The sequence below is a fragment of the Rousettus aegyptiacus genome, unplaced genomic scaffold (genome assembly GCF_014176215.1).
Source record: "Rousettus aegyptiacus isolate mRouAeg1 unplaced genomic scaffold, mRouAeg1.p scaffold_m13_p_14, whole genome shotgun sequence".
NCBI lineage: Eukaryota > Metazoa > Chordata > Mammalia > Chiroptera > Pteropodidae > Rousettus > Rousettus aegyptiacus.
The window spans coordinates 39780179-39800023 of record NW_023416289.1 but is presented as its reverse complement, the minus strand read 5'-3'; the positions used below and the strand labels follow the sequence as shown (position 1 = coordinate 39800023).

General features: G+C 54.3%; 1 protein-coding gene across 4 annotated transcripts in view; it reads right to left on the bottom strand.

Moving 5' to 3' along the window:
- PAK4 (p21 (RAC1) activated kinase 4) overlaps window positions 1-19845 on the bottom strand; it is a 42247-nt gene that overhangs the window by 11790 nt on the left and 10612 nt on the right. The window contains exon 1 of one of the 4 annotated variants that reach the window (XM_036231632.1): window positions 7620-7806. The exons of 2 other annotated variants lie outside the window; for them this stretch is intronic. The gene's annotated coding sequence lies outside the window, so the exon portion shown is untranslated. Of the gene's footprint in view, window positions 1-31; window positions 2978-7619; window positions 7807-19845 lie in introns of those variants that run through there. One more of the 4 variants, XM_036231631.1, reaches the window with a different exon arrangement.

Genomic DNA, 19845 nt, shown 5'->3' with positions numbered 1-19845 from the left:
CCCTTTGCCCCAGGCAGGCCTCACTCCTCACCTTGGCCTCTCTTTCTGCTCTGACCATCTGCCACTCCTTAGGCCGAGGCCTCTGCAGGACGGGATTAGCCACTGGATCCTTCACTAAAGCCAGGATCCGGATGGGGTGAGCAGGAGGCAGCCCGGAAGACGGGGCAGCCCACCCAGAATGCCAATCCATAAACCCCCAAGCCACCTTGGCACATTGCAGCAAGCCCCACCTCCAGCCAAGGGTGACCTTACAGGGGAAGGGGGTGGAGAGGCACACCTCCGGATATTTGCCGGGGGCCACCCCTTCCCCCTGGGCACCACATGGAGGGCAGGACAAACAGAGGAACTGACCATGTTTATAATGACCAGTCGGGAGCCCCACCCTTGGGCAGTTCCAAGCATGCCTGGCCCCCACCCCAGCCGCCCCCATCCGCCAAGTCCTCAGCTCCTGACCTTGTGGGGGCCTAAGAGGGGAGGGAAAGGAGCTGCTACTTAAAGGTAGGGGCCTGTGCCAGGAACGGGGGTGGGGGTGAGGCAAGCTTGGAACTGAGGAGTCACACAGCACGGGCCGAACCCTGGCTCTGCCGCTGCGCATGGCGCCACCTTACTTTCTGTGCCTGTGAGGGGGGACCAGCCAGCCTATGCTGGGAGCTTGCTGTGTGGCCCTGGGCCAGCAGCTCAGCTGCTCTGTGCCTCAGTTTCCTCCTCTTTTAAAAGGGGGCTATGATAGTACCAGCTCCCCACACAGCACAGGCAACTGATGGCCGGCCCCTAGGCAATGGCACACAGGAAGTGGGTCACCCTCAGAGTAGCGGCCAATACTTACTGAGCACCTACTGGGTGCCAGCCCCTCTCCTAAGCAGTCGACCCAGGGTCCCCCATTTAATCTGCACACATGACGCAGGAGGAAGAGACCATCATAAGCCCCGTGTTACAGACAAAAAAAACCAAGGCACAGAGAAGGCACTCCATGTGCCCTGGTCACACAGCTTGGTAGCCGTGTGGACATGAGACTCTATGCCTGTCTAACCTGGAGTCCGGGCCCTACCAATTCTCAGAATTCACAGCAGCTGCCTCTTCGGAGAGTCCTGCTCAGTGCTCTTTGTGCCTAATCCCATCCCAGCCTCACAATATCATGTGAGACAGGTACACTCATCGTCCTCAATTCACAGATGGGGACCCTGAGGCCCAGAGAGGGGAGCCCCTTGTCCAGGGCACCCAGGATGTGAATCCAGGGTGTTGGGCACCAAAGTCCAGGCTCTTAGCTGCCTGTCTTGCTCCTGAGGGCTGCAGTGATGCTACTGCTTTTGTCATCGTCATCGTCATCATCATCCCTAAGGCTGGTCCTGGCCCCGTCCACTGCCCAGACTCTGCCCTTCCTTTCCTGTCTTGAACCCTTCTGGGAAGGAAGACCCTCACCTCCTATCCGACATGTCCCAGGCCCACAAGAGTAGAGGGAGACAGCACAAAGGGGCTCCTGACCCCCGCCACCCCGTGGTTCCTCACGTGCCGTTTCCACAGGCCTTTCGCACCGTGGTCTGCACTGGAAAAGCTGTCGGAAAGCCGGCCCCTGCCACTGTTCTCATCCCCACTTTGCAGTTGTGGAAATAGACTCACAAAGGTGAAGTCCCTCTCTAGGGTCACCAAGCAGGGCTGGGCCTGGAAGACAGTCCCATCTGCTCGAGTCCATGCTTAACACTTTGCTGGTTCCCAAGACCCCTACCTGTGGCGTACAACGCTGTCACCTCTCTGCCCTTGCCTCCTCCCACATGCGCCTTTCACCCTGCCCGAGCCGCGTGGGCCTGTTATTCTTCAAACCCTAGAGATGTGCCCACCCCAGGGCCTTTGCGCTGGTGGTCGCCCAGCCGCTGGAACTCTCTCCTCTCCCTCCTTCCCTCCACACACATCCGTGCTCGATGCCCGGTGCCGTCCTGCCACTCTTCACGTCCCTCTCTCTGCTTTACGGTTCCTGTCACTCTCACCAGGTGCACTGTGTGTGCGTGTCGTTCCTCAGTGTTGCCCCACCCACTAGAACGTCAGCTCCATGAGGGCAGCGCCTGTCATCCATCTTGCTCCCCACTGTACCCCGATGCTTGTAACACAGCCCGGCCCAGCCGGCACTTAAAGACATTTGGTGAATGAACAAATTAATCTGTCCCCGCCACACTACTCCCCTGCTCACATGCCTCACACTCATGCAGTCTTGGGAAACTGGCAGAGCCCTGGGACCCGGAGGTAGAGGGTGAACCAGCAACCCCAGAGTCAGAATGGGGGAGGGCAGTGTGCAGCCCACAGCCACCAGCCAGGACACAGATGCCTCTGAAGTCCAGTGTTTGATCCTGAGAATGCAGGCCTATTTTGCATCCTACTCTAAAATGCTTGTTTCAATTAAAAACAAACAAAAAAAACCCCTTTTGACTTATTAAACGTGTTGGACAGGCAGTTTCCGACCTGTTCTAGCAAAAGCTTCAGATTTCCCAGTTACCCTGCACTGACTTGTTCCACCCTATGACCTTTCATGAGAACAAAACGGTGCCCCCCTCCGCCTGGCAACACCCCAGGGAACTCAGCCCGGGAGGAAGAGCAAGAGCCACTGTGCGACAAAGCTGTCTGGGTGTGTGTACGTAAAACTCGTACTTCCCGCCCCACCCCCCAAGGTTCTGAGTATAGCTACTCTGTGGGCAGCGGAGGGAACGCACCCGGCTGGAACCCAGGCGTCCAGGGGCAAAGCAGGGGATGCGGCTGGGGTCATGGCCATCCTCTGATATTCACCAAAATGAAACCCTAAACCAGAAAGGGAACCATGAAGCATGCGCTGTCCCCAGCCTGCACTTGGGGCTTCCACCACTGGGTCCTGCCTACCCCTGTGTCATGCTCTTTACCAACCCTGGAAGCCCTCTTCCTGCCACAGTTTACCCCCATGTCCCTAGGCTGAGCTCTGCGATGGGCAGGGAGTCCTTGGCTTGCCTTCCTGGCCCACAGCAGCCCCCTCACCGCCCCCTGTAATACCCCACATCATTCCCGCCCCCACACCTTTGCTTGGCTCTCATTGCCCACTTGCACCACCCTCCATCCAAATCTCTCTTTAGGCCTCCTGCCTTGAGCCCATTTCCCCCAAAGAATCCTCACCAGACCCTGCGGTAAGCTTTGGAACTGACACATACCCAAGGCCCCTCCTTGGCAAACACCTACCTACGCACCAATGACTCCATGACACTCACGCACCTACCCACCACCTAAACGCCACTGTCTACTGAGGGCTGATCTCTGAAAGGCCCAGGGCAGAGCTGAGAGCAGTAGCCAGAAATATCCGTGCCCCTGTAGAGCTCACATTTGAGAGGGAAGGACTGTCAATAAATGAGACGAATCAGAAAAACAGCTAGTTAAGTCAGACAATAAGTGCTGAGAAGAAATATAATCGGGGATCAGGAGGGTCAGGGGAGGTTAAAATTTTCAGCGAAGTGGTCACGGAGGGCCTTGCTGAGAAGGTGATACTCGAGCAGGGACCTGAAGGGTGAGGAGAAGGGGAGCCATTGGGCATCTGAAGGAAGAGTGTCCGGAAGCGGGAACGGCCAGGAAAACCATCCTGAGTGCAAACGTGCCTGATGACGTCAAAGAGCAGAGAGGAGGCCAGGCAGGTAGCATAGAGACCTGGGGGCTGCAGCAGGATGCTGGCTTTTACCTGAGTGACATGGCACAACAGGAAGGTTATAAGCTGGAGAGAGATGGGGCCGGAAGCAGTTCACAGGCCCCCTCTGGCTGCAGGCAGGGCACAGACTGAGGGTGGAACAGGAGCAGAGGGACCAGCGAGGAGGAGAATGTGAAGGCCCAGGGGAAGACGAGGGTGACAATGCCATGTTAAGGTGGTAGAGGGGAAAAGTGGGCAGGTTCCAGGCCTGCTACAAAGGTCAAGACGGCAGGGCTTGACGAGGACCAGCGCTACCTGTTGTAACAGCCAGAACAAGATCTCTCTAGGGTGGGGGTCTGATCTGGTCTTGCCTGTCGCTGTATGCCACAGTGCCCAGACCATTCTGGCACCAGGCCACCCTCTCCAGGCCATGAGCATCACCTACCACGTACATGGCTATGAGAGTGACTACCACTGTCTCCCCGCTACACTGGTGGCTCAGCACAAGCAGGAGCTGCACTTCAGTTGGTCACGGCCAGACGCCAGCACAAGGAACAGGTTGCCCCTCGAGGCGGCCAAGTGGGTGGAGGGGACACACACATGCCACATGGAAATGCTGACTCCGGCCTGGGCCAGGCATGCAGATCAGGCCATGCTGATCCCTCGGAACAGTTCCTGGGTGGGTGGCCGGGTGGCTGCGTGGGTGCAAAGTCCTCTTCCTTCCTGTTTCCCAAACCAGGAAACAGGCTCAGAGAGGGGAAGTCACCAGCACCAGATCGCAGAAGCCCCCACTCCGACCCACAGAGAAGGCCTCGTCGATGCGCCCTCAGCCTCCTGCTCCCCAGCAGTCCTTGCTCCTCTGTCTGGCTCCAGCCAAGGCCTCTGCTCCAGACAGCAGACCCCAGATGTTTATGGGACAAGAACCAGGACAAAGACAACTCCACCAGTAATGACCAGAACCAGGATCAGAAAGGCTGCTCTGCTTAGCACAGACTCTGAAGAAGTGTTAAACAAAGCTGTCCAAAGCCCCCCACCCTGACCCCACCATCCCATTCAAACTCCCCACTGTGACTTAACACCTGCACTGCCCAGAGGGCCTTTGACCTCGGGACCTGATCTCCTCCCTTCACTTCACTCCAACCACATGGGCCACCTCCTCTTTAGTCTTGGACATAACAAACTTATTCCAGCATCAGGGCCTTTGCACCTACGGTTCCGCTGCCCCTAACTGCATGGCTCACCCTTTCTTGATATTCAGGTCTTTAGTGCAAATAAAACCTCCTCAGAGACGCCTTCCCTGACCCCCTGACAAAATGTGCACCCCGCCTTACATTTCTCAGTGGCATTTATCACCACCTGGCAATACATACCTGTTGGCGTCAGTCCCCTCCCCACCCCTCCCCCAGGGTACAGTGTCGGCTCCTGGAGAGCAGGGGCCTTTGTCTTGTACTTGCTGGATCCCTGACATCTAGAGCACGGCCTAGATGGAAATATCTGTGGAACAAAGGAGTAATGCCCTTGCCAGTGTGATGAGTCTGGACCCTGAGGAGGAACGGGGAAGGGTCCTGTGGGCAGAGGGCGGACAGGAGTCCGCAAGGCCCATCCGTCACCACCAACAGGTCTGACCTCAATGCCCGATAAGGAACTGGTGTCTAAGTCTTTAAAGAGCAAAACTGGCTATTTAGTAAATAACTAGGTGTGTGTTCCAAACACAAGAGGCACCCCTCAGGAGTCCACCCCCAGGCCCATGATGGGGAGGCCTGCCCCAGCCACGTGGCCTAGGGTGGGAATCTGAGGAAAGGGCAGCATATTTGGGTTACAGGCAAGAGGCAAATCACACAGTGGGGAACACCACCAGAAATCTGGGAGTCCCCCCAGCAGGTGGGATCCCATAAATATACACAGATCTAGTTTAGCCTGGCCTCGGGAAGCAGGGCCTGGAGTTGGCTATCGGGGGAGGAGCAGCCCTGCTCTCTGCTCCCTGCTCTGGCCAGATGCAGTGCCATTGTCCCCCACCAGGCCTTCTCAGACTGTGGCAGTACAAGGACTCAGCAGCCAGTGGATGGCTTAGAGCAGACTGCCAAGCTTGTGCCCCTGAGCAAGTGACTCAACTTCTCTGGGCCTCAGTGTCCTTATCTGCAAACTGGGGGGAATGACAGTCCTATCCCCCGGAAATGTCTGGACGATCTAATAAAATGACACATGCAAAGCATTTAGAACACTGTGTGGCACCCAGTGGGTCCTCACTACAGATTAGCTATTGTCATGATTACTGCTTTTGTTGTTGCTGTTGCTGCTGAATGAATAAGGAACAAGTAAACGAAAGAGGAGACTGGGCACGGTCCTCTCTGGCCAGAAAATGCGCCAGCCTCACTGTCTCTGCTAAGCCTCACCGTCTCCAGGGCTGGGACAAGGGAGAGTAACGGCTTGCCACTGTCAGAGGACAGGTCTGTCTCTCCCGCTGCACCGGAAGCCTCTGAGAAGACAGATGGGCCTGGGTCCATCTCAGCCTGTGTCCCCAGCCCTTCCCAGCACAAGAGGGGCACAGCTCAAAGTGTGGTTGAATGAAGAGATGCTGTTTCCTTTACTCATCAGGGCCCGGGCAGTGCTCAGGGTCCCCAGGGAGGCCGGGCGGCTCCTCTGGCAGCTGCGGGTCCGGGTACCCCTCCTCTCCTGGCCAGGCACAACGGGGCGCAGACACAAAGGGCACTGTTGGTACCCCTCACCCCCAGAGGGACCTGGGCGGGGACAAATGGGGATGAATGCCACCACAAACCTGAGTGTGGGTGAGCCCACAGGGACGGAGGAAATCAGATCAGACTTCATTCATTCCTCTCTAAGGCAGGGCAGGAAGGAGGGAGGGCTACAGGCAGAATAGAGGCTCTGGATCCCTCCGAGGTCCCTGGAACTCAAGCCCTCCCCAACCATGCAACTCCCTGCCTGGCCCCCATACACATGCCCTAGACACAGAAGCACATGAGGCAGCTCCACGCGGCATAGGCTGTCCACAGAGACTGTGACACACACATGTGGCATGGACATCCAGCCATACAACCACCGATGCACAGGAACACACGGTGGTCGCACAGAAAACCCTCTGAGCAGCCAGACACAGCCACAGCCACTGCTACCCCATTCCAGTGGGGGCTGGACAGGAGCTGAGTGGGGAAGGGACATGCCACCCTGAGCCTCAGCTCCTGCCTCTGGGATACAGACCCTTGAAGAGAGAGCCAGAGGGGACAGTGCGGCCTCAGTAGGAAGATGTGGGGGAAGAGGAGCCTGGGGAAGCTCTCAGTGTGGAAACGCTGGGACACTGCCAGCCCACAGCCGGTCCCCGAGAAGTGACGGACCGGGGCCTCTCCACAAACACTGTAAAGACCCACACACGTACACGCCCCAGAGACGCGGGCACTCCCAAAACAGACCCACAGGCTTATGCCAACAACACACAGCATACAGACCAGGGCCACCACCCAGAAACACAGGCACACGTGTGCGCACACACAACTCCAGACGCTCCACAACCACCAGGCTTTCCTAGAAAGGCGGACGGACCCAGGGCCCCTAACTACATGGAGGAACACTCCCTAAGACACACCACGAAGACCCACACAACCCTGATCCACACACAGTGGGTAATGAGACCCGACGACAGACCCAGGCACACCCATGGCCAACTCCAGGGTCACTGGAGCAGCCCCAGAACCACCCCCATACAACCAGACCCCAGGAATTCGCTCCCCTTGAGACGCCCAGGGACCTGCACTGAGACATGCGGCACACCCTGGCACAGGCACCTGCCACTGCGAGCACACGAGAACACAGGGACCCTGCCTCTGGCCCCAAGAAAGGTGTGGTCCCTCCGCGCAGGCTCACGAGCTCGCGCAGGTTCCCGGCTCAGGTGGCCAGGTGGCAGGGCTGCCCTCCCCACACACAGTGCGGCCCCCGCTCCCCTCTCCTCTCCTCCTGCCTGAGGCCAGGGCATGCTCACCTCCATTCTCCTCCCTTAGTGGGGCAGACCAGCAGCGGTCAGTGGACAGACTACCGGCTGGGAGAGCAGGGAGCGGGCATCAAGAGCTCCCGCGGCCCTCGACGGGCCAAGGGCACCCACCGCAGAGAGCTGGCTGGGCTGTGCCTCAGCCTCCCTGGCAGCGGGTGGTGCCGCGGCCCTGCCCTGGCAGGAGCTGAGCTCCGCTGTGGCTCCAGCCCACGGGATGGCGGGAGGGGGAAGGGACAGACGGGGGCGGGCCAAGCCTGGAGAGCCTGAGCCACATGACCCACGAAAGCCCCAACAAAGGGAGGGGCTGGGCGGGGACAAGGGAACAGGGGACCCCAACCACAGCCCTTGCTTCAGCAGGGCCAGCCCCCCACTAACACATGCACGCCCCCCACCTCGCTCCTCAGGCCAGGCGGCTGATGGGGTAGCCAGGTTTGAAACCCAGGCTGGGGGGCAGGGCAGAAGAACGGGGATGAGTGGGTTCTGATGTGGAGGGGTGGCTGGAGATCTGGGGCGGCTGCAGTCCTGACTCCCGCCTCTCCCAGGCTGTGAGTCTCGCAAGAGCTCTAGGAGGACACCGGGACGGGGCCCCTCCGGCTCCGCAGCACTTGCCCATGAGGATGGACCTGAGACTTGCGGCCTAGAGTGGGGCAGGGGGGGAACCAGGATCACAGTGATGCCCATATCACCATCTCTAGGTGTGAGAGGGGGCTGGGAGATGTGGATGGCGGGAATGAGGAGAAAGTGGGGAGTACGGGGCTTCTGCACGCCTTTCTGAAAACAGTGGCCCACATCTGTGGAGAACTGACTTTGGGCCGGGCCCCACACTTAGCACTGACACACGTGAAGTCATCTTACCTCATCACAGGCACTCCATCAGGCCCATTTACGGCGGAGGAAACTGAGGCCCAGAGAGATGGAGTAACTTGCCCAAGGTCCCTGGCAGGCAGATCGGGCACCCATCTTCCACGGCAGGCCACCTGTCCAAGTGCCTGTGCTCTCAACTGGCTTCTCTGAGCAGCAGGCTAGCTTGCTCAGACCTCCATTCCCGAGTAGGAGAGAAAGAGGCAGGGGCTGCAGCCCTGCCCCGGACTCACATCCAGCCCACTTCAGACCACATTGCCTCTGCAGAGCCTTCGCTGGTCACAGCTCCCTGCGTGAAGTAGGTTTCTTTCTGCCCCCACCAAGGGGAACTGGGGGAGACAGGGGTCAGGGTGCCTGGTTCACCCCTGTTCACCCTCGGGCCCTACCTTTGGCACCTGCTCGGCTCAGGAAGCCCTCCCTGACGCCCAGGCTGGGTCAGGTGCTTCTTCTCAGCTCTGACATGTTGTCCCCACTGGTTTACACAGCTGCTGAGCTCCTAGCACACATGAGGCCTGTTGAAGGCCCTGGGAATTCAGCAGTGAACAAACCAGACAAAACTCCCTGCCCCCAAGTAGTCCGTCCGGACATCAAGTAGGACTGCTCCCCCACTGGAGGGTCCTGTGAGTGGCAAAGCCTGGGTTGGCACATTTGGCAGTAAATGAGCCCAGTGAGACCAGCAAGTGAGTGGCCCAACTGGGCAGGGGGACAGACACGTGTCCTTCCCACTCTCCCGTCATGGCTGCTCCTGCAGCAGCCAACTCACCCAGCCCAAGGAAATCCCTCTGACAGCCTCCCATCTGTCACCCACCCACCAAACCAGAGGCTTCCAGCGGGGCAGGGAGGGGACCCCCTAAGTCCCAGATCTCAGGTCACCCCTCCCCCACCAGGGTGGAGCACCTGTCAGGCAGCCACCCAGAGAGGAGCCAAGTGGGGCGGCTCCCCTAATCTCCCCAAACCGGACGGGCTGGTTTGGGCTCTGGTGGGGGAGCCAGTCAGCAATCGGGCAGTTCTGGCCAGCCAAGGGAAACTAGGTCCCAAGGGGAGTGACAGGGGACAGGAAGAGGAGGGAGCATACCTTGTTTTCTCATTGGAAATGAGGGGTTCTCCTGTGATGGGCCTCAGGGCCCAGGAGAGGTCATCCAGGATTCTCTCGCACCAGAATTTTTTAAACACACCCCCAAATAGAGACTAAACCAGGGAACCCCATAAAACCCACTACTTGGATTCTCAGCTTTAACACTCTGCCACATCAGGGCTTCATTTCTCCCCTTTCTCTCTCCTTTCCTTCTCTCTGTGTCAGTGTCTGTGTCTTTATTGTACGGACACGTGGTTCAGAAGCCAATGCGCCAGAGTAAACAGTGGCAGGACGGCCCCAGCTCAGCCCTACGGGCAACCTCTCCTGGTTTCTTTCTCTCCCTTTCTGAGAGAGCTGACCCGTGCATGTGTGTATGGATACACACATGCTTATGCGCTGAAAAAAAACCATAAATAGGAGCACGCCACAGACTATTCTGTCCCTTGCTTTTCTCAAGAACATTCCTTGGCTCTCCCGTGCTGCTGCCATCAGGAGGAGTTTGGCAGCAACCAGGACAGGCGAGGGTGCAGGCCTGGGACGGGGCAAGCGCTCTCTGGGTACCTACCAAGCAAAATGTGGCCCTTGGGCCCTCGGGACATGTGTGGGAAGGTTCACGCAGCACAGTCTGAATCAGCCAGAGACTGGAGACAACGCAAATGCTCATCCATGGGAAACAGATAATAGTTTGTGATCTACTGGCTCATGGAACAGTACACAACAGTGACAATGAGTGACCAGAGCGACATGTGCATGAACAGCAGAACGATGTGAAATAAAAGCAGCGAAACATAAAACAACACATACTTGGATTTTGTTCAGAAAAAGTTCAAAAGCAGGCAACATGAAATACGCTGTGTAGGGATGCATATGGAGGTGGCGAAACCGGAGAGAGAAGCGAGGCAGTGACTGCCACCACAGTCAGGGGAGGGCAGAGAGGGCCCGGAAGGGGATTCGGGAGGGCTGGCACCAGCTGTTTCTTCACCTGGAGTGGGGCTAGGTGGATCTTCCCGTTGCAATAAGTGGTCATGCAATACACTTATGCTTTATGAACTTTCTAGCATGTATACTTACAATTTATATTATTTTTAAATTTTATTACATTTCTTTATGGCTTATTATTTTTATATATTTGTTAATAAAATTTTATTATAATTTTACAGAAAAAATTTATACAATATAGTTCTCAGTGATCTTTTCATGTCTTGGTCTCTGCCAAGCACAGCCCTGTGTGGAAGGGCCGAGGTGCCTCGAGCCAGTCCCCACGGGGCCAGGTTGATGGTGTCCAGCCTTTCATTCTTACCCCCTGTGCTGCAATGATAACTGTGTGCAGATGTCATTGCACAGGTGTGCCAGCGTGCCTGTGGGCCAAATGCCTAGTAGCAGAACTGCCACACTGCCCTGTGTGAGGGCCCCACATGCCAGGCTGTGGTCAAACTCTCTGATCCTTTGCAGTCGGTGAGGTGAAGTCTGGCCCCCTCTCAGCCCAGTTTTCATCTGCATTTTTCCACTTAGTGGGATGCACAGCCTTTTATAGTTACAAAAGCCATCAGAATTTCTTTTCTACTAAGTGTCTCTTCAAAGTCAGCCTATTTTTCTGTGGGGTCAGGGAGACCTTCATAAACACAGTGTCCCTTACCTGCTGAAAGCCTGCTGGGGCCTGCACAGCTAAAACCGCCTCTCGGCCTCATTTCCCCACTCCCCCCCCCACCCAGTCATCGGCTTCAGCAGCATGCAACTCCCCGCCGCGTTCACGGATTCGGTCAACAGAAATTCAGTGCGTGTCCACCGCGTGCTACATGCGTGGAGGTGCAGGATGGTCCCTGCCCCATGGGGCTTAGAGTCAAGGGTCACATAAATGAAATGTGCAATTCAGCTGGGACACACTGGCTAGAGACACGAGGATGTGGCAGGGCCAGGCCACTGGCAAGCCGGATAGATGAGGCAGGTGTCGAGGACAGGCCTGTGTTTGGAAGATGGAACTCTAGCTGCCTTGTCTGCGGAGGATGGGACTGAGGGGGCCTCACTGGGTATGGGAACAAGTGACGATACCGCAGCACTGCTCCAGGCACCTGGTGAAGGCAGCCAGGACCACTGGACATGGAGAGTGGGAGACAGACAGGCCAGGGCTATGACTGCCGAGAAAAGCAACACTTGTTGGAGTCAGGTGTGGAGGCTGAGGGCGAGGCCGGTGCCGAGGGTGACTCTGAAACTGGGCAAACCGCAGTGCCATCTTCCACACAAGGGCGCCTGAGAAGAGCTCCCAGGACCCAGAATAGGTCAAAGATGAACACAGTGGGGAAGCTCACTGTCTCCAATATTGAGACCCACCAGCCAGCTGCAGTAACCAGGACAGTGCAAACACACACACTGCTCAGTGACCACAGACAGAACCCAGAGAGAGACCCACACAAATACCCCCGGCTGGTTTGTGAAACACTGACTGCTTTCACTGCGGTAAAATATACACAATATTTATCGTTCTAACCATTTGTAACGTGCATAATTCCGTGACATTAAATACATTCACAGTGTTGTGTAACCATCACCACCGTCTATACCCAAAACTTGATCTCCAAGGAAAATCCTGTAACAATTGAGCAATAGCTCCCCACTCCCTCCCTTCTCCCCAACCCTGGTAACTCGTAGTCCATTTTCTGTCTCTATGAATTTGCCTATCCTAGAGACCGCATATAAGTGGAATCTTACAATATTTCTCCTATGTTTGGCTCATTTCACTTAACATAATAACGTTCTCAAGGTCCACCCATATGGTAGCATATATCTATATTGCCTTCCTTTCCACAGCTGTGTGTACATACCACATTCTGTTTATCTATTCACTTGTTAACTAGACACCTAGGTTGTTTCCACCTTCTAGCTACTGTGAATAATGCAATTATGACCTGTCCAAGTCTGCCTTCAGTCCCTCTGGCTACACACCTGGGAACGGAACCGCTGGGTCATGTGGCAGTTCCACGTGTTAACTGTTTCCCACGTGGTACGTTCACCACTGTACATCCGCACCAGCAATGTGCAAGCGTCCCAATTTCCCTACGTCCTTGCCAAATACTTGTTATTTTCCAATTTTTCCGATAATAGTCATATTCGTATGTGTGAAGTGATATTTCATTGTGGTAACTTGTTTCTGAAGCATAAAAGCATAAGAAAGTCAATGGAGGAAAGACAACATTTTTCAACAAATGGTGTTGGAACAAACGGACAACCAACCATATGGGGGGAAAAATGAACCTTGATCCAAACTCGCACTTCGCACAAACATTAACTCATTATGGATCACAGACTTAAATGTAAAATATTAAAATGTTTAGAAAACAAACAAACAAATCTTCGGGATCTAGGGCTGGGCACAGAGTTCTCAGACTTGATACAAAGGCACGATTCATAAAAGGAAAAAATAATAAGAGTACATCTGATTGAAATTAAAACTTTTGTTCTGTAAAAGTCCATGTGAGGAGGATAAAAAGCTATGAACCAGAAGAAAATATTTACACACTGCATATCTGACAAAGAACTAGTATCTAGAAGAGATGAAGAACTCTCAAAACTCAACAGTAAAAAAACAAACAATCCAATTAGAAAATAGAAGACATGAAGAGACATTTCAGGTGCAGACAAGCACCTGAAAGGATGTTCAACATCATCGGCAAATTAAGGGAATGCAAATTAAAGCCACGGCAAGTTATCATTACATACCTTTTAGAGCAGCCAAATAAAAAATAGTGACAACACCAAATGCTGGTGAGGATGCAGAGAAATCGGGTCACTCACTCATTGCTGGTGGGAATGTAAGATGGTACAGCCACTCCAGAAAACAGTGTGGCAGTTTCTTTAAACATGTAGCTTACTGCACTGCCCAACAAGTGTTCTTCTGGGTATCTGCCCCAGAGAAACAAAAATTTACGTTCACACAAAAATATGTACGTAGCCGTTTATGGCCCGTTATCGGTAATAGCCCCAAATTGGAAACGACCTAGATGTCCTTCAGTGGGTGAGGGGCTGAACAAACTGCGGGGCATCCAAACCACGCACTACTACTCAGTGATAAAAGGAACAAACTACTGATACAAGCGACAGCATGGATGACTCTCCCGAGAATATGCTGAGTGAAAGTCAACCTCAAAGGGTTACATACAGCAAGATTCTTTTATATAACATTCCTGAAATGACAGAATTATAAAAATGGGCACTTAAGGAAGGGCTGGAGAGGGGATATGGCTATAAAAAGGCATCTGGCGAGATCCCTGTGATGGAATGTTCTGTGTCTTGACCATATCGATGTCAGTATCCTGGTTGTGGTCTTGTACTAACTACGGTTTTGCAAGACATTTCCATCAGGGAAACTGGGCAAAGGGTACAGGGGCTCTCTCTGAATTATTTCCTAAAACTGCATGTGAGTCTATAATTATCTCAAAAACTTTAATTAAAAATAGTAATTTATTAAAAATGCTAGACCCTTGCCCACCTTTTAGCCTTTGAACATGCCGTCTGCTCTCCTGGGAACACCCTTTCACACTCTAACTTCTGCTCCCCTTTCAGCCCATAGCACAGATGTCTCCTCCTCCATGCAGCCTTCTCTGATTTCCTAGGCTAGAGGCGGGGCCACTAACAAGCCTCTGGACTTCCGCCACCAGAGCCATAACACTCCGGCCTGTGCATTCCGCAAGGTCACTCTGGGCTGTCACTGCCTGGTGCTGTATCTCTCCCCCTCACTGGACTGCCAAGTTCCATGAGGGCAGGGCCTCACGTTATCAGGTCACCAGCCCGTCCCAGGCACCAGCCAGCACGGGGCTAGACTCAGAGGAGGTACACAGTGACTATCTACGAAATGAATGAGTGCATGGCAATAATACTGACAGCTAGCACTCATTAAGAAGTTTCTATGTGCCAGCTCTCTTCTGAATACTTTACATGGGTAAAATAATCTTTGCACAACCTCATTTTACAAATGGGGAAACTGAGACCGATAGGTTGAGGGTGCCACATGCCCAAGGTCACCCAGCTGGTCAGTGGCAGAGCCAGATGGCAAACCCAGGACTTCAGATCCAGAGCCTTTGATAGTACAGACCCAGGATGGCACCAGAACCCCTTTCCTATCTTACGGGTACTCAGGGAAGGCCCCTCACATGGTAAGGGCCTGTGACTGAACCCCACTGGTGACCTGCAAAGGCAGCAGTGCCCTCCGTGGACGGGAAATGCCCGCTTTCACTAGAGGCAGTGGTTTCAAACCGGGCTGGGGCAGGGGAGCCCTAGAGCCCACTCCTGAGGCTCCAGAATTGCAGCTGCTTTTGTCTGGCTGGCGGGGGGAGACTGACCCAAGCTGGGAGCATGCCTATTGGCACGGGACTTCATTTATCCACCCAGAGAAACCTCAAGAGCAAAATATTGAGAGTGTGCCACAGCCAAGTGCTGGCAGCCTGGGACCACTTACACAGAGTTTAAAAGCCAGCTGAACCTTAGCAGATACCATTTAGGGGATACTATTTAGGGAAGCCGAGGAGGGACCATGGGAGGCACCACAGTGAGGCCCTGGGCACCTGGGGGAAGCACCTCGGGCTTTCACCATGGCAGGACTGCTTTCTCTCGGAGCTTGGCAGCAGGCCCAAGGGGGCTCATAGGTGATTCTCTGTACTTTTGGGATTCTCTGTACAGATGATCTGAAATCATCTGTAATGCACTCTCATACACACAGAAAGGCAATAATTAACAGAAGAAAAGAGGGTTGAATTTATTTGATAATGCTAGAAGAACACATGAAGTGGGGGGCTTTTAGGTGCTAGCGATGCTTGTCTTGATGCTTGTCTTGATCGGGTGGTCGTTAGATGGGTGTCTGCTTTATAATTATCCCTTAAACCAAGTAGGGAGGTTTCATACACTTTTCTGTATATGTCATATTTTACAATCCCGCACAGGAAACACCAGAGAAAGTAATTCTAATAGCTGGAAGCTTCAGCTACATATGCATGTGTGCACGCTCTCTTTTTCCGTCCACCTCTCCCCCTCCTGTCCCCATCCCCCCCACCACACACACACCCTGAGGCTGTAACTGCTACCTAATCAGAGCAGCATCCTCCTTGGCCCCTTGCAGCTCTTGGCCTGCTTCCTGCAAGGAAGACAAAGGCCTGGAAGCGGCCAGCCCCAGAGCCCTCAGACTCCCCGTCTCTCCACATCCCAGCACTCTTCACGGCCTGTGTGAATCACATTCCCTGGGGAGCCTTTACGGCATGGGAACACACACCCATCCACAGCGTCCCTGCCCTGACCCGCCCTGGGGTACCACAGCTGGTCACACAGAGTGGAAGCTTATTTAAAATTTGGTTTTGGTTACACGTCCGTATGACAGAGACAGCCCCTGGCTGGCTCACCTGTGCCCTGTGCTGGAGACACAGGCCAGCAGCGAGGCCAGATATAAAGCATTATGTGAAGGCAGGAGGCTAGTGCAAAATGAGGCAGCGAGCAGGATGCTGTTAATGCCCCCATGTTGCAGGGGAGGAAAGTGAGGCTCACGGAGGGGTGTGCTTGCCCAAGGTCACACGGTAGGTATCAGAGCCAGGATTCCACAGCAGGTGTGACCCTAGTCAAAGTCCGCTCACATAACCATGTCTCTCATTCATTCGCACACTCAAAGATTCTCTATTATGCACTCAGTATATGCCAGGCCCTGTTTTAGGCACTGGGGACATAGCAGTAAGAAGGTTCCTTCTTCTTGGAGTTGACATTCTAGTGGGGGAGGCAAGACAATATACAGGTAAACAAAAAAGTACATAACAAGTAGGAGAAGGGATGGAGTACAGTCAGGAAGTCTGACGGGGTAGCACGTGAGCAGGGCCAGGGGGAAGCAAGGGAGCCATGTGGGGATCTAGGGAAGAGCGCTGCCGGTGGAAGGAATGGCCACTGCAAAGGCCAGAGGACTGGAGCCCGCATGGTGCACTCCAGGATGTGAGAGGGAGCCGGCGTGGCAGAGAGGGAGGGAGGGGACAGCGGCACAGCTGAGGTCAGTGATCTACTACGAATGCACAACGGTGGCTCCGGAGCACATGCCATGCACCGTGCCCTCTTCCGCACAGTCGCTGAGAAGTGACCACAGCCCTCCAAGGGAAGTGCAGCTCCCATCAAGCTACAGAGGAGGAAGCTGTCCATAACGCTTAGCCACCAGGCCAGGCTGAAGGGTGCAGAGTCATGGATGGGGGCTGGGGACAGCTCTCAGCTGGGGCCCTATGGTCCTAGCAAGCAGGAGCCCAAAGCTGTGCATTTATAACAACGGGTCACTGAAAGCTGGGGGCTAATACTCAGCCCTCTGCTCCTAGCAGTTATTGAACCTAGTCTCTCGGGTCCCCACGGCCCCACTCTGCTGTATCTGGGTACCAGCCCCGCTAGGAGCAATAGAAATTTTTTTTTCAATCTACTCATTTTTTAAAAACTTATTACCTTTATTCAAAAGTCACCCAGACACTGCTGCTGACCTGATGCTCATACAGCACCACCAATGAAAGAAACAGAATCTGAATATAATCAAGCCTCTAGACCTAAGACCCAATTTACCAGAAGCACAGGGGACAGGGGAACACGTTAGATGACACCTCAAGGATGCATCAGCCAGATCTAGACTACGGAAAACTCTAGAGGACAAAGGACCGTCTTTGATAGATAAATGACCCAAACAACAAGTACATGAAAGAGCTGACAGAGGAAATCTTATGGATTACAGAAGTAAGGGGCCTATCGACCAAACGCAAAGTGTGGCCCTTGTCTGTGCTCAAATCAAACAGACTGAAAAAGGATGATAGACAACTGGGGAAATGTGACGATACGAAGGAATTATTGTTTCTTTCCTTTCCTGTGACAATAGTATTGTGGCTATTACTTTTTTTAAGATTCCTTATAGGAGGAAAACCTGAAATATTTATAGCTCAAGTATAAGATGCTTGTGAAGTGCTTCAAAATAATCTGAAAGGTGGGGGTAGAGTGCAGGTGAGAGCCTGGTGGTGACTGGTAATTACTGGGGACAATGCTGGGGACGGTGTTGGGGATGAGCGGAGAGCATCAGATCCCCCTCTGAGGGTAGTGAACATTTCCATGATACAAAGTTTGTAAACATTTTACAAAAGGAAATGTGGTCTAGTCGTAATAACAAAAAATTATGGATCGTTCACCCCCATGAATCTTAACTACTAAATCCAAACATGGCCCTGCCTCTAATAACTGTGACAGTGATCGGGGAGAGAGGAACCAAAATGACATAACGATGGCAGCCCTCCGCTGAGCCTCTCACATGCAGGCTCACTTACTAATCCTCCCAGCTTCCCTGGGAGACAGCAAGAGTCCTTCTCCTGCTCCAGATGTGGGAACCCACGCAGACATCTGGGGCTCAGGGCCTGCCCAAGGTCACAGAGGAAGGGAAGCCGGGGGCCCAGGCCCTTGCAGGAGCACCGGGCTCTCTCTCATTCCGCCTCATTCCCATCAAGTATAAAGATTCCTGCAACACAATGACCACATCTCAGCATAAACCTTTGCTGAAATTAAACCATAGGCCGCTCCATAGGAGCCTGAAATGATAATGGCTATACATGACACCGCCAGATTTTGGGGCCCACGGACAGGTCTGGGGGTTATGGGATCTGTCAGGGCCCACCCGCCTGGACAGCCCTCCCTGCAAGGTTGCAGAGTGGGCTCTAGTACCCCTAACCTTCGTGAGATGGGTACCCTCCCCCCACTCCCCCACTCCAGGTGGCAGGAGCAGCATAGTGACATCAACATCCTTCCTGTCCTTGTCCTGGGTCTGTAGAAGCCATCTCCCTTCTGGATCCTGGCTCTCAATGGGGAAGCCTGGGAAGCTTCTGCCAGCGGGACAGGAAAGCAGAAATTGAGGGTGGGAATAAGGGGTGGGGGAGCAATGAAATGCCACCTAGAAGACAGGACAGTGACAGACGCTGCACCACCAGGCATAGAAGGAAGCCTTCTCTGGGCCTCAGTTGCCTCATCTGTCACATGGGAGTAATACTTATCTTCCCATAGTATGGCTGTGGGGTGACATGACTTAATTATGCCACGTCAGAAGCCTAGAAAAGTGCCCTGAACATTCGCGTAAGTGAATACGTGTTTGCTGCTGTCATTTTTGTAGGCCAGTGGCTCTCATCCCAGCTCAGAGTCACACTAGAGTTACCCAGGGAGCTTTAAAACAAAACCCAACGCTTAGGCCCCACAGCCAGAGATTCCGATTCAAATGGTCTGGGCTGGTGCAGTTTATCGATGGCCTAGCAGATGACTATAAAGTGTAGCCAAGGGTGAGCGTGGGACTGGGGGAGGAGGGGAGGCTGGACGCACAGTCCTGGGTCTGAGCCCCTGGAGGGGGTGGGTGTAAAATGAGACAGACTGATAAGGCAGACGGGGGGGGGGGGGCAGGGTCAGCGTCTACGAGGACCCTTTCTGCCTGCCCACCCTCCCCCACCCTGGGACACCAGGAGTCTGGAGCCTGCTAAGGAATGCAAGGCATGAAGCCAGGCCTGGCACAGCCATCTCTGGGTCCCCTCCCCATTCAGAAAGTCCCAGGGGCCCATCTTCAGCCAGCCCCCTCCCTTGAGAAGGCCCCAGCCGCTGCATGTCCTCCCGGCCTGAACTCCCACTCCCAGCCCCAACCTGGAAGTGCCGGGCCTGCAACACTTCTCCTCTTGGGTTCCCAGTGACTTAAATGCAGGCCCACAGGGCCCAGCCCAGGCACCCATTCTTCATGAAGCATCTGGTGGGGGTGGAATGAGCGACCCTGATAGGCAGCAAGGGGCGGGCAGGGCTTAGCACCTCTAGACCTACTACAGCTTACAGGGCAGCCTGAGAAGGCTTGCCCAGAAGTGGTGACCGTCAGACCAAGGCTCAAAGAATAAATGAAGTTAAAGCGCTAAACAAAGGCCAGCCAGGCTCAAGTGCAGCCAGCAAGCAGAAGGGGGCAAGGCCTTGTGGACCAGAGGAGGACTAGGTCCAGGCCTCCTCCCTGGGCAGCAGGAGCCACAGGAGGATTCTGAACAAGAAGGGACCCACTCTAACCTCAATTACACCTGCTGCCCTCCATCTCTTGCAGGTATGGAGAAGCCCAGCTGGCCCACTGCAGGGTGCCAGGGTATCCCAGTCCTACTCCCCACAGGGTAGGGCTGGGCCGTGGCTCCTGTCAGCCAGGCTGTGAGAAGACCCCGCCAGAGCTGCTTCCCGCATCCCTGAGCCTATTCCCCGATAATTAAACTGTAAGCTGATTAGTCAAGGAAAACCTTTAAT